The sequence below is a fragment of the Physella acuta genome, unplaced genomic scaffold (genome assembly GCF_028476545.2).
Source record: "Physella acuta isolate Inbredline_101_S28 unplaced genomic scaffold, ASM2847654v3 ptg000206l, whole genome shotgun sequence".
Classification (NCBI taxonomy): domain Eukaryota; kingdom Metazoa; phylum Mollusca; class Gastropoda; family Physidae; genus Physella; species Physella acuta.
The window spans coordinates 21,640-33,743 of record NW_026731725.1 but is presented as its reverse complement, the minus strand read 5'-3'; the positions used below and the strand labels follow the sequence as shown (position 1 = coordinate 33,743).

The following is a 12,104-nucleotide window of genomic DNA, read 5'->3' as shown; positions in this document are numbered from 1 at the left end:
ATTACTTGAGTACCGTTACAGCTAGGTTGATGAAATTTCATATATAAGTATTTTATCAAAATCGTAGATCCGTATCAACTTTTGAGCGATTTCCAATAAACGGAAGTGGTACTTTTTCTACTTTGAATTTTTCAAAAGCCTATAACTTGAATACTATTTCAGATAGATAAACGAAATTTCACATGTAAGTATAAGATCTAATTCTCTACCTTCTGTCAAATTTTGAGTAATTTCCGTTGCCCGGAAGTACTAATTTGCGCTACTTCCGATTTCTCAAAAAACTAATGTAAATGTTTAAAGTACTAATAATATTGCGCACTATTATGCACTTTTTTATTTGGCGTTCACTTGGTCTGCAATCTTTTGTCTACGAGATTTTATTCTATTTTTAAAACTTTAAGTATTTAAAATGGGTTAAAAATCATGTCTATAGCCCGAGTTCTCATCCCCTGTTGTTTTATATAAGAATTTTTCGAGAAAGTTTAGGGAAAATCATTTTTTTTTTGGCGTTTAATATTGTTCCTTCCACAAGTGGATAGGTTGCATGTTAAAAAATTACAATGTGATACATAGTATAACATTAAAAGATTTACAATGTTCTTAATATTCCTTCTGATTTCTTTGTTCCATGTTTCTTTGTTCCGATTTCTTGGTTCCATTTGTTTCTTTCTTGATTTTGTTTCCGGTTTGCTATGACATAAAGTACAGGACAGTACAAACATGATCGCTTCCCTGTTTTTTGGCCGTTCTTCTTTTGCTTGATACGCTCTTGGTTTGATAGTGGTTTATTCTTTGTTGGTAGTTGTACTTGGTGAGAGTGAGTTTGGTGTCTTGTCGTTGATGGTGAAGTTGGTCGAATAGTGTAGAACTTGCGTTGAGGTGAGGTATGATGCGCATGGTGGTAGAGTTGTTCGATGCATTGAAGCTTGGGGAGATTGGTTGGGTGGGTTCTTGTGTTGAGAGATCTTTCGAGGTGAGTTGCTTTGAAGTATTGTTCATTGTGGTTTGAAGAGTAGTAGCTTTGTGACATAGTCGAGTAATTGAATTGGGCGAGGTGACGTTGAAGAGTGAAGTTTGCTGGTATTGCTGAGTCGATGGTTTTGAGCTTGGTGAAGTGTTGAGGTGGGCGAAGTAGAGCTGTTAGCGATTGTTTATTATGAGTAGATGATCTTGAGAGATGGTTAGTTGATTTACTAGTGTTTTGACGGAAGCTTCCCACCTAAGATTTCTCCTAGGTGGGTGTCGTCAGAGTGTTAGTGAGTTTGTTGGGAGCGAGGTAGATACGTTTGACGTAGTAGATGAGTTCGATTTGTTGAGCAAGGTAGTTGCGTTTGACGTAGTAGATGAGTTCGAGTTGTTGGCGATAGACAGACCTCCCACCTAAGATTTCTCCTAGATGGGTGTCGTCAGGCTGAAAAATAAAAGATTGAAAAGTTAGCCACTCGTACATTTGAAGCCACCCAATACAGGTACTGGGTGACTCATCTCGAGAGCGTGTGCGTTCGAGGGATGTGTGGGAGCAACCCCACAGCGGTCGTTTGCGAGATTTGCGTGAGTTAGAGTAGTAGATTTGACCGCCTCTCGACCCCGGCAGCCAGCCCTAAAAAGGGCTGACCAACCAAATGGCTAAGATCCGTGTAGATCCATAACAGATACTACACTTTGATCTTAGCCAAAAAGCCGAGAAGCGATTAATGTTAGTCCCGAGAGTGCAATTGGCGGACGTGTTTAGGGAAGATCATTCCCGGTTTATTTTTAAAAATTATTTTCGCGAGAATTGAATCAGGTTGGGAGTACATCTAATTGGATGCAGCTTCTCTTATATGAATGCTTAATTTACTGCGTATGGTTTTAAAAAATTGTTTCCAAAATGTTTGAAATGTACTGAAATATTATTTAAATAATATTTAGAAACATTGTTGCTACATCAATAAATGCAAAATTACATCCTATATAAGGGTTTTAAAATTTTTAGCATTGTTGTAAAATTTACCTGTAAATTTTGCATATATTTGTTTTGTTAAATTATTTGAATTCTCTCCCTTTTTTTTAAAAGTGTTACTGTCCCCTTAAAGCCTCTGTTCTAGACTTTCTAGAGTATAATTTGTTATTAGGACTATACAATAACAATATGAGATCGCATCTCTCGGTTGCATGATTGATTTTTGAAAAAAAAAACAACTCCAGGTTTATTTGTTTTTAGAAAAAAAATTCAATTTTTAATTGTCTTGTTTTGAATATCCAGTGAAATTTAATTTCTAATTATTGTATTTTAAGTATTTTTAATTAAGTCTACTCATTTCATACTACTCACTGTTAAATCATTAAATTGTGTAGACCTTTAAGGGTCATTTATTGAGTTGTATACTTCTGATGTGTAGTTGCTATGAAAAAACTACCTACTTAATCAAAAATAATCAATGATTTAATTTAAATTTTTTTTTTCAAACAGTGCAAAAAATTCAAGAATCAACCCGAATGTGATATTTCTTTATTTCATCTTCGGCAACCCAAACACCAGTTTTGTTCAACTAGGTATATGTATGCAGTATAAGAAAATGGCGCAGGATTTATAAACAAGTCTGTTGGTGAGTATAGTACACGTATGGAAGTTAAACATTGCACCCTGTATTTTTAGTCTTATAAATTAGTCTCACATTAAATTACACTGTTACTTCTGTTATATTATTGTTGCCATTCCTCTTATAATGTGTTATTTTCCTCCGAATGCACACTTCAGAACTACTAAATAATATAATTATTATAGGGATACTTAGTAAATATGTGTGATGCCAATCATCTGTATGCTGCAAACGTAGCATATATGTATGCTGTCAATCATCTGTATGCTGCTTACGTAGCAAAGATGTATGCTGTAGGTCATATGTATGCTGCGGTTGAGCCTAGCCTGCGAACTGCAGTGTGTTGCAGTTCCTTGCCAGGCTCCAGCCACAATGTACATCAAACCAACAACTATACACGTTTAATAGTGTCTGCTGCATTTATATACAAGCATATTGCTACAAAAGTTGTTCAATATTACAGAGGCGTAGCGACTCTTCCCGGCGCTCGGGGTCAACCTTTCAATTTTCGATTTGCACCCCCCCCCATATATTTTTTTTATATTTATAATGCAAAAATGCAGCAAAAATGAGAGTTTAATTTGTTTGTCCAACCCATTTTGGCGCCCCCAAAGGTTGACGCACGGGGACACATGTACCCCCTCTCTACGCCTCTGCAATAACTTGACATAGATATTTAACAAATCTAAGCTACAGAAATATAAACAAATATGGTATAGAATTCAACTGTATATATGCTACGCCAATCTCCAAGATGTATGCTACAAATGTTTACAGATGTATGCTACATGCATTTTCCAAATGTATTCTACCAAAGTTTACTTAGCGTATGCTGCAGCAGTTCTATGTCGTATGTCACATACATTGTCAAGATATATGATACAGAAATGATAGAGAAGTATGCTGGAGAATTTACACAACGTACGCTACAGGAGTTTGCCGGCCGTATGCTACAGAAACTGCCCATTCGCCTGTATGCTACCGAAGCTTAACAGAAGCGCAGCTTATAGGATGTATTAATCTCTTATGAGCTGCTCTACTGTCGAGTTTTGGTGTGCGCAACATCTCAACGTTGTTGACATCAACAGTTTTCAAGTATCATAGTCACGGTTGTTATGTTTGCTATTACTGAGTGTGAGATGAAAGCAACTTCCTCTTTTGAATTCGAGATTAATTCTACTTTATCTATAAATAAAAGAGATATACACTACTTCATTTAGTGAATACCAGAGGTATGCCACTTTATCTAGTGACTACCAGAGGTATGCCACTTTATCTAGTGACTACCAGAGGTATGCCACTTTATCTAGTGAATACCAGAGGTATGCCACTTTATCTAGTGAATACCAGAGGTATGCTACTTAATCTAGTGAATACCAAGGTATGCCACTTTATCTAGTGAATACCAGAGGTATGCCACTTTATCTAGTGACTACCAGAGGTATGCTACTTCATGTAGTGAATACCAAGGTATGCCACTTTATCTAGTGACTACCAGAGGTATGCCACTTTATCTAGTGAATACCAGAGGTATTCTACTTCATATAGTGAATTCCAGCAATATTCCACTTCATGTAGTGAATACCAGAGGTATGCCACTTCATGTAGTGAATACCAGAGGTATGCCACTTCATCTAGTGAATACCAGAGGTATGCCACTTCATCTAGTGAATACCAGATAGTCCACCATCACTATGCTGTCAACACCAGTACAGCCCATCATCATTATTCTACTAAAGCAGATGAGCAGTATTCGAATGTCTTGTAAACCGTCCATTAAGACATTCTCGTACCACTCCTATGCTTTGTAGTGCAAACGCTTCATGCTAGCAGATACGTTAAGGTACTATGCCGCTACGTTAAAGTACTATGCCGCTACGTTAAAGTACTATGCCGCTACGTTAAAGTACTATGCCGCCAAGTTAAAGTACTATGCCGCTACGTTAAAGTACTATGCCGCTACTTTAAAGTACTATGCCGCCAAGTTAAAATACTATGCTGCTACGTTAAAGTAATATGCCGCTACACAGTGGCGTAGCGATGTCGGGTGTCACCCGGTGCGGCACTTTATGGTGTCACCCCCCAGAGGTGTTGCGACCCTTCCCGGGGACAAGCTTTCATATTTTCGATTTGCACCCCCTCAAACTTTCGATTTGCACCCCCCCCCCCTCAAGTTTTTCTCTATATATTTTGCTATTTTTTGCCTTGGTGTCAACCCCCTAAATGGTGTCACCCGGTGCGGTCCGCACCCCCCCCCCTCGCTACGCCTCTGACAATAGGTGTCGATTTTGCAGTTGATTTGGCCAATTTTATCCATTAAAATACATAATCAAAAATTACTCCAGACTATTTTTCTTACTTTTGCAAAAATATAATCTAGAATGTTATACTTATCTTTGCATAAAATTAATCAAAAATATTATTTTTACTCTTGCGAAAAATTAATCTGAAACAGTGGCGTAGCGAGGTCGGGTGTCACCCGGTGCGGCACTTAATGGTGTCACCCCCCCCCCCCCAGAGGCATAGAGACCCTTCCCAGGGACAAACTTTCAAATTTTCGATTTGCACCCCCCCCCTCAAGTTTTCGATTTGCACCCCCCCTCAAGTTTTCGATTTGCACCCCCCTCAAGTTTTCGATTTGCACCCCCCCCCCCTCAAACTTTCGATTTGCACCCCCCCCCCTCGAGTTTTTCTCTATATATTTTGCTGTTTTTTGCCTTGGTGTCACCCCCCTAAATGGTGTCACCCGGTGCGGTCCGCACCCCCCGCCCCCCCCCCTCGCTACGCCCCTGCCGCTACATTAAAGTACTATGCCGCTCAATTAATTGAAAATCTTCAAGCTACTTAGCTCAAGTTAGTGAGGTCTCCAAGCTACGTTAAAGTACTTATCTACACAAATTACTGAGAAGTCTTCAAACTAACCCTGCCCTTATAACCAAATGAGAACAGTACTACAAGTACAGTAGGCTAAACGTTAAACTCATAGTTTCTTCCAGGCATCTCTTCTACCGCCCCCCCCCCCCCGAACGAAATGAAATTTATATAATTTATATAGAAATTATATACTTTTAACTGTGTCCGCCCCTCCTCCCCCCCCCCGAAAAAAGTCTACCACCACCCCGAAAATTTCAAATGCCCCCCCCCCCCCCCCCCGGAGAAAAAAAGTCTGGAAGAAACACTGGTTGAACTGGACATCGAAACTAACAGGGTACGTACAATTTTAAAATTCTTTTCTTTCACTAAGTATTTGTTTTCAGACTGATTCCCCAGCCCCAACCACACACCGCCCTTGATATTTTAAACTTGTGGCTGTCTACTCATGTTTTCGCACAAAACATAAAGTTTTGCTCTGCTATGATAATAAAATCGTAAATATTATATAACTATAGGACTATACCTACCCAATTTAGATGCTAATAATAACTAAAAACTATGTCACTAAAGTCTAATTAATGCACACTGACACATAAAAAATGCCTTCTGAATAAAATAACAATTACTATTGTAAATATTCGAAAAAAAATTGCACTTCTGTATTGGAAAGAACGGTACCAATGCTGGCCGCAGTTGTGGAGCTTGGCCTTGTGCTAACCAGCTGTCTGTATACGTTCACTCCACCTATTTTTAAATTTTTTTTTATCTTGTTTAAAGTTGTTTTTTAAAGTATAACATTTTCATTAGTTATGAAAATTTAAAAAAATATAAATATTATGGAAGTTGTGAGGCGCATTGTGACATCAAAGGAGCCGTATGCGGCTTGCGAGCCGGAGGTTGTTGACCCCTGTGATGTGGGGATACTGGTGTCTTGGGACAAGAGGCGGGGAGGGTGATAAATCTACGTCTTGTTAGCTTATTTAAAATGATTTTTGCAGCTTTTCTTATATAAATGCTTTATTTATTGCGTACGGTATAAAAAAATTGTTTACAAAAGTGTTAGAACTGTTCTGAAATATTAATTAAATAATATTTAGAAACATTGTTGCTATATTAATAATTGCAAAACTACATACTATATTATGGTTATTAAATGTTTAGGATTGCTCTAAAATGTACCTATAAATTTTGCGAATATTTGTTTTGTTAAATTATTTGAATTATTTCCCTTTTTTAGTGATACTGTCCCTTAAAGCCTCTGTTATAGACTTTCTAGAGTATAGTTTGTTATTAGGACTATACAATAACAATATGAGATTGCATCACTCGGATGCACGCGTGATTTAAAAAAAAAAAACTCCAGGTTTATTTGTTTTTAGAAAAAAAAATCAATTTTCAATAGTCTGGTTTTGAATATGCAGTGAAATTTGATTTCTAATTATGGTACTTTAAGTATTTTTAATTAAGTCTACTCATTTCATACTACTCGCTGTTAAATCATAAAATTGTGTACACCTTTAATGGTCATTTATTGAGTTGTATACTTCTGATGTGTAGTTGCTATAAAAATACTACCTACTTAATCAAAAATAATCAGAGTTTTAATTTTTTTTTAAAGTCCACACAGTGCAAAAAATTCTACAATCAACCCGAATGTGATATTCTTTTATTTCATCTTCGCGACCCAAACACCAGTTTTGTTCAACTAGGTATATGTATGCAGTATGAGAAAATGGCGCGGGATTGATAAATACGCATAAGGGTGAGTATAGTACACATATGGAAATTAAGTATTGTACCTTGTAGTTTTAGTCATATAAATTAATCTCACATTAAATTATATTATCTCTTCTGTTATATTATTGTTGCCATTCCTCTTTATATAGTGTGTTATTTTCCTCATAATGCACACTTCAGAACTACTAAATAATACAATTATTATTTAATTTAATTAATATTCATCGTATATATTCATCGTATATATTAAATAGTCAATGATTTTGGAAATGCTTCTTAAGAGCAGGAAACAAATTTAAAAGTTATTTTATTTACGTGTACGGTGGATATATTATAAAACGAGTAGATCTGCAACTATATATCGCTATGCTTCCTTCCTTATATGGAAACCGGCTAAGAAGGTTGACTTCCATCAGCCAGGCAGGCCTCGTTGTAGCAAACCCCGACCACGAGAGTTTCCTACACATCGGTCGCTAATTACGTTGGCTCTCACCGGGCTTTCCTTCCCCAGCCACCAGAAGCGGGACGTCGTCCTACCGCCTGGTATCCAGCTTGATCGTGGGGGGCGTTCGGCCAGATCAAAAACCTCTAGCTGCTGTTGGCTACCACTAGCAATTCCCCACACATTAGGAGGGTCATGAGCTTGGTCCGACTAGTGGCACTCTTCCGAAGCAACGTGAAGGCCGCAGCTTAAATTCAAAATATCTGGTTAGGGCAGGGGTCGGCAACCTGCGGCTCGCGAGCCGCATGCGGCTCTTTTGAAATCAAGATGCGGCTCTCCAGCTCCTTGCACAAATACTAATAATCTTAATAAAAAAATAAAATATTTGAAATAAAAAAAATGTTAGTGGCTCTTTAAAACCAGAGAAATTTTGAAAATTTTAACTTTTGGCTCTTCCGCTTCAAAAGGTTGCCGACCCCTGGGTTAGGGTCGAGAGCAAACCCTTTTTGGTTCCCGACAGTCCTCCTCCCCCACGCTATTATGTAGGGGACTTGGGAGTCCGACGTACCAGGCTCTTCGGAATATCGCTATTCTAGCTAGAATGTATAAAAACAAAAAAACCATTAAACCTGTTAAAGTGATAAATTATTGTGTACTTCGTACATAATACTGATAAGTATATCGCAGTATTATGTTAGAGGTATTTAACTATATGCACCATATAAGCATAAAAAAAAACTGAGCAGTAACATTAACAACTTGAAAAATGCGTTTATTTCAAAGTCATTTTTTTTTCCTTTTTGTGCCCAAGACACAATGCGCCGCCTTAGAGTGTTCCCTCCACTTTTGTCGGTCACCGGTAATTTTCCTGGCAGTCCCCCATGACAATCTTGCCAGTGGCGTAGCGAGGTCGGGTGTCACCCCCGCAGAGGCGTAGCAACCCTTACCGGGGGGGGGGGAACAAACTTTCAATTTCCGATTTGCACCACCCCCCCCCCCTCAAATTTTCGATTTGCACCTTTCTCAAACTTTCGATTTGCACCCCTCCCCCCCCCCCCCCCCAATAAACTTTTGATTTCCACCTCTTAAAAGACTATTTAACACTCGAATTAATTACTTAATTAAGTGGAATTATCATTTTTCTCCATATATTTTGCTATTTTTTGCCTTGGTGTCACCCCCCTAAATGGTGTCACCTGGTGGATTACGCACCCCCCTCGCTACGCCACTGAACCTTGCCCATGTCACCTGTGTCGCCGCCGTGAGCCTCTACGTCCCTCTGCCTTCCCTGCATTCATTTTCCCCGAGGTGTCCAGTTTAGCCCCATGCGCTTATTTGGACGTGACAAAATAATTGGTGACGGTTTGATAGAAGAGGTTTTGGGATAGGGCGTTACCCTCTGTCAAATACCAAGGTCATTTCACCCTCATCCCTTCATTACACACCAGTACTAATACCCCCCCCCCCAACCTAACCTATAACCCCCGTACAAAATTGTTAAGGCATAAACCACGTAAATAGCTAGTAGACCTAAAACCTAATAAGTATTGGAATGTGGATCGGGTTAGGACTAGGGATAGGTATACTTAGCAAATATGTATGATGTCAATCATATGTATGCTGCTGACAGCACAAATTGTGCTGTCAATCATCTGTTGATGTAACAAATATGTATGCTGCCAATAATCTGTATGCTGCTGACGTAGCAAAGATGTATGCTGTAGGTCATATGTATGCGGCGGTTGAGCCTAGCCTGCGAACTGCAGTGTGTTGCAGTTCCTTGCCAGGCTCCAGCCACAATGTACATCAAACCAACAACAGTGCACACGTTTACTAGTGTCTTCTGCATACGTGTACAAGCACATTGCTACAAAAGTTGTTCAATAACATGTCATAGATATTTGTTTTTAAAATCTAAGCTACATAAATATAAAGAAATATGGTATAGAATTCATCTGGATATATGCTACGCTAATCTCCAAGATGTATGCTACAAACGTTTACAGATGTACTATACGTTCATTTTCCAAATGTATTCTACCAAAGTTTACTTAGCGTATGCTACAGCAGTTCTATGTCGTATGTCACATACATTGTCAAGATATATGCTACAGAAATGATAGAGAAGTATGCTGGAGATTTTTACCCAACGTACGCTATAGTAGATTGCCAGACTTATGCTACAGAAACTGACCGTCCGCCTGTATGCTACCGAAGCTTAACAGTAGCGCAGCTTATAGGATGTATTAATTTCTAATGAGCTGCTCTACTGTGGAGTTTTGGTGTGCGCAACATCTCAACGTTGTAGACTTTAAAAAGTTTCATGTTTCATAGTCACGTTTGTTATGTAAAGAGATAGCTACGGTATAGACTGTTGTCACTAAAGTCAAATTAATGCACACTGACACATAAAAAATGCCTTCTGAATAAAATAACAATTACTATTGTAAATATTCGAAAAAAATTGCACTTCGGTATTGGAAAGCACGGTACCACTGCTGGCCATAGTTGTGGAGCTTGGCCTTGTGCCAAGCAGCTGCCAGCTGTCTATATGCGTTCTACTCCACCTATTTTTAATTTTTTTATCTTGTTTAAAGTTGTTTTTTAAATTATAATATTTTCATTAGTTATGAAAAAAAAATATAAATATTATGGAAGTTGTGAGGCGCATTGTGACATCAAAGAGCCGTATGCGGCTTGCGAGTCGGAGGTTGCTGACCCCTGTGATGTGGGGATACTGGTGTCTTGGGACAAGAGGCGGGGAGGGTGATAGATCTACGTTTTGTTTGTTTATTTTAAAATTATTTTTGCGTGAATTACAGGAGGACGGAACCACAAATATTTGGATGCAGCTTTACTTATATAAATGCTTAATTTATTGCGTACGGTTTTAAAAATTGTTTATAAAAGTGTTAGAAATGCTCTGAAATATTAATTAAATAATATTTAGAAACATAGTTGCTACATTAATAATTGCAAAACTACATACTATATTATGATTATTATATGTTTAGGATTGCTCTAAAATGTACCTGTACATTTTGCGAATATTTGTTTTGTTAAATTATTTAAATTCTTTCCCTTAGTTTTAGTGATACTGTCCCCTTAAAGCTTCTGTTCTAGACTTTCTAGAGTATAGTTTGCTATTAGGACTATACAATAACAATATGATATTGCATCACTGGGATGCACGCGTGATTTTTTTTTTTTAAAAATCCAGGTTTTATTTGTTTTTAGAAAAAAAATCAATTTTTCAATTGTCTTGTTTTGAATATGCAGTGAAATTTAATTTCTAATTATTGTACTTTAAGTATTTTTAATTAAGTCTACTCATTTCATACTACTCACTGTTAAATCATAAAATTGTTAACACCTTTAAGGGTCATTCATTGAGTTGTATACTTCTGATGTGTAGTTGCTATGAAAATACTACCTTCTTAATAAAAAATAATCAGTGTTTTAATTTTTTTTAAAAGTCCACACAGTGCAAAAAATTCAACAATCAACCAGAATGTGATATTTCTTTATTTCATCTTCGGCAACCCAAACACCAGTTTTGTTCAACTTGTTATACGTATGTAGTATGAGAAAATGGCGAGGCATTGATAAACAAGCATATTGGTGGTAAATTACACTGTTTATTCTGTTATGTTATTGTTGCCATTCCTCTTTATATAGTGAGTTATTTTCCTCCTAATGCACACTTCAGAACTACTAAATAATACAATTATTATTTAATCTAATTAATATTCATCGTATATATTCATCGTATATATTAAATAGTTAATGATTTGGGAAATGCTTCTAAAAGCCAGGAAACAAATTCAAAAGTTATGTTAGTTACGCGGATATATTATAAAACGAGTAGATCTGCAACGATATATCGCTATGCTAGCTAGAATGTATAAAAAACAAAAACCATTATACTTATTAAGGTATAAAATTGATGTATACCTCGTACATAAGAGTGATAAGTATATCGCAGTATTATGTTAGAGGTATTTAACTATATGCAACATATAAGCATAAAAAAAGTGAGCAGTAAAATTATCACCTTGAAAAATGCGAACGCGTTTATTTCAAAGTCATTTTTTTTTTCCTTTTTGTGCACAAGACACATGGGCCGCCTTAGAGTGTTCCCTCCACTTTTGTTGGTCACCGGTAATATTCCTGGCAGTCCCCCATGACAATCTTGCCAGTGGCGTAGCTAGGTCGGGTGTCACCCCCGCAGAGGCGTAGCAACCCTTACCGGGGGGGGGGGGGGGAACAAACTTTCAATTTCCGATTTGCACCACCCCCCCCCCTCAAATTTTGCACCATTCTCAAACTTTCGATTTGCACCTCCCTCCCCCCCCCCCCCATTAAACTTTTGATTTCCAACTCTTAAAAGACTACTTAACACTCGAATTAATCACTTAATTAAGTGGAATTATCATTTTTCTCCATTTATTTTGCTATTTTTTGCCTTG

General features: G+C 37.5%; 1 pseudogene; it reads right to left on the bottom strand.

Annotated features, from left to right (window-relative positions):
- Window positions 1-1,605: 1,605 nt before the first annotated feature.
- Window positions 1,606-1,692, bottom strand: LOC131937305 (uncharacterized; annotated as a pseudogene).
- Window positions 1,693-12,104: the final 10,412 nt, after the last annotated feature.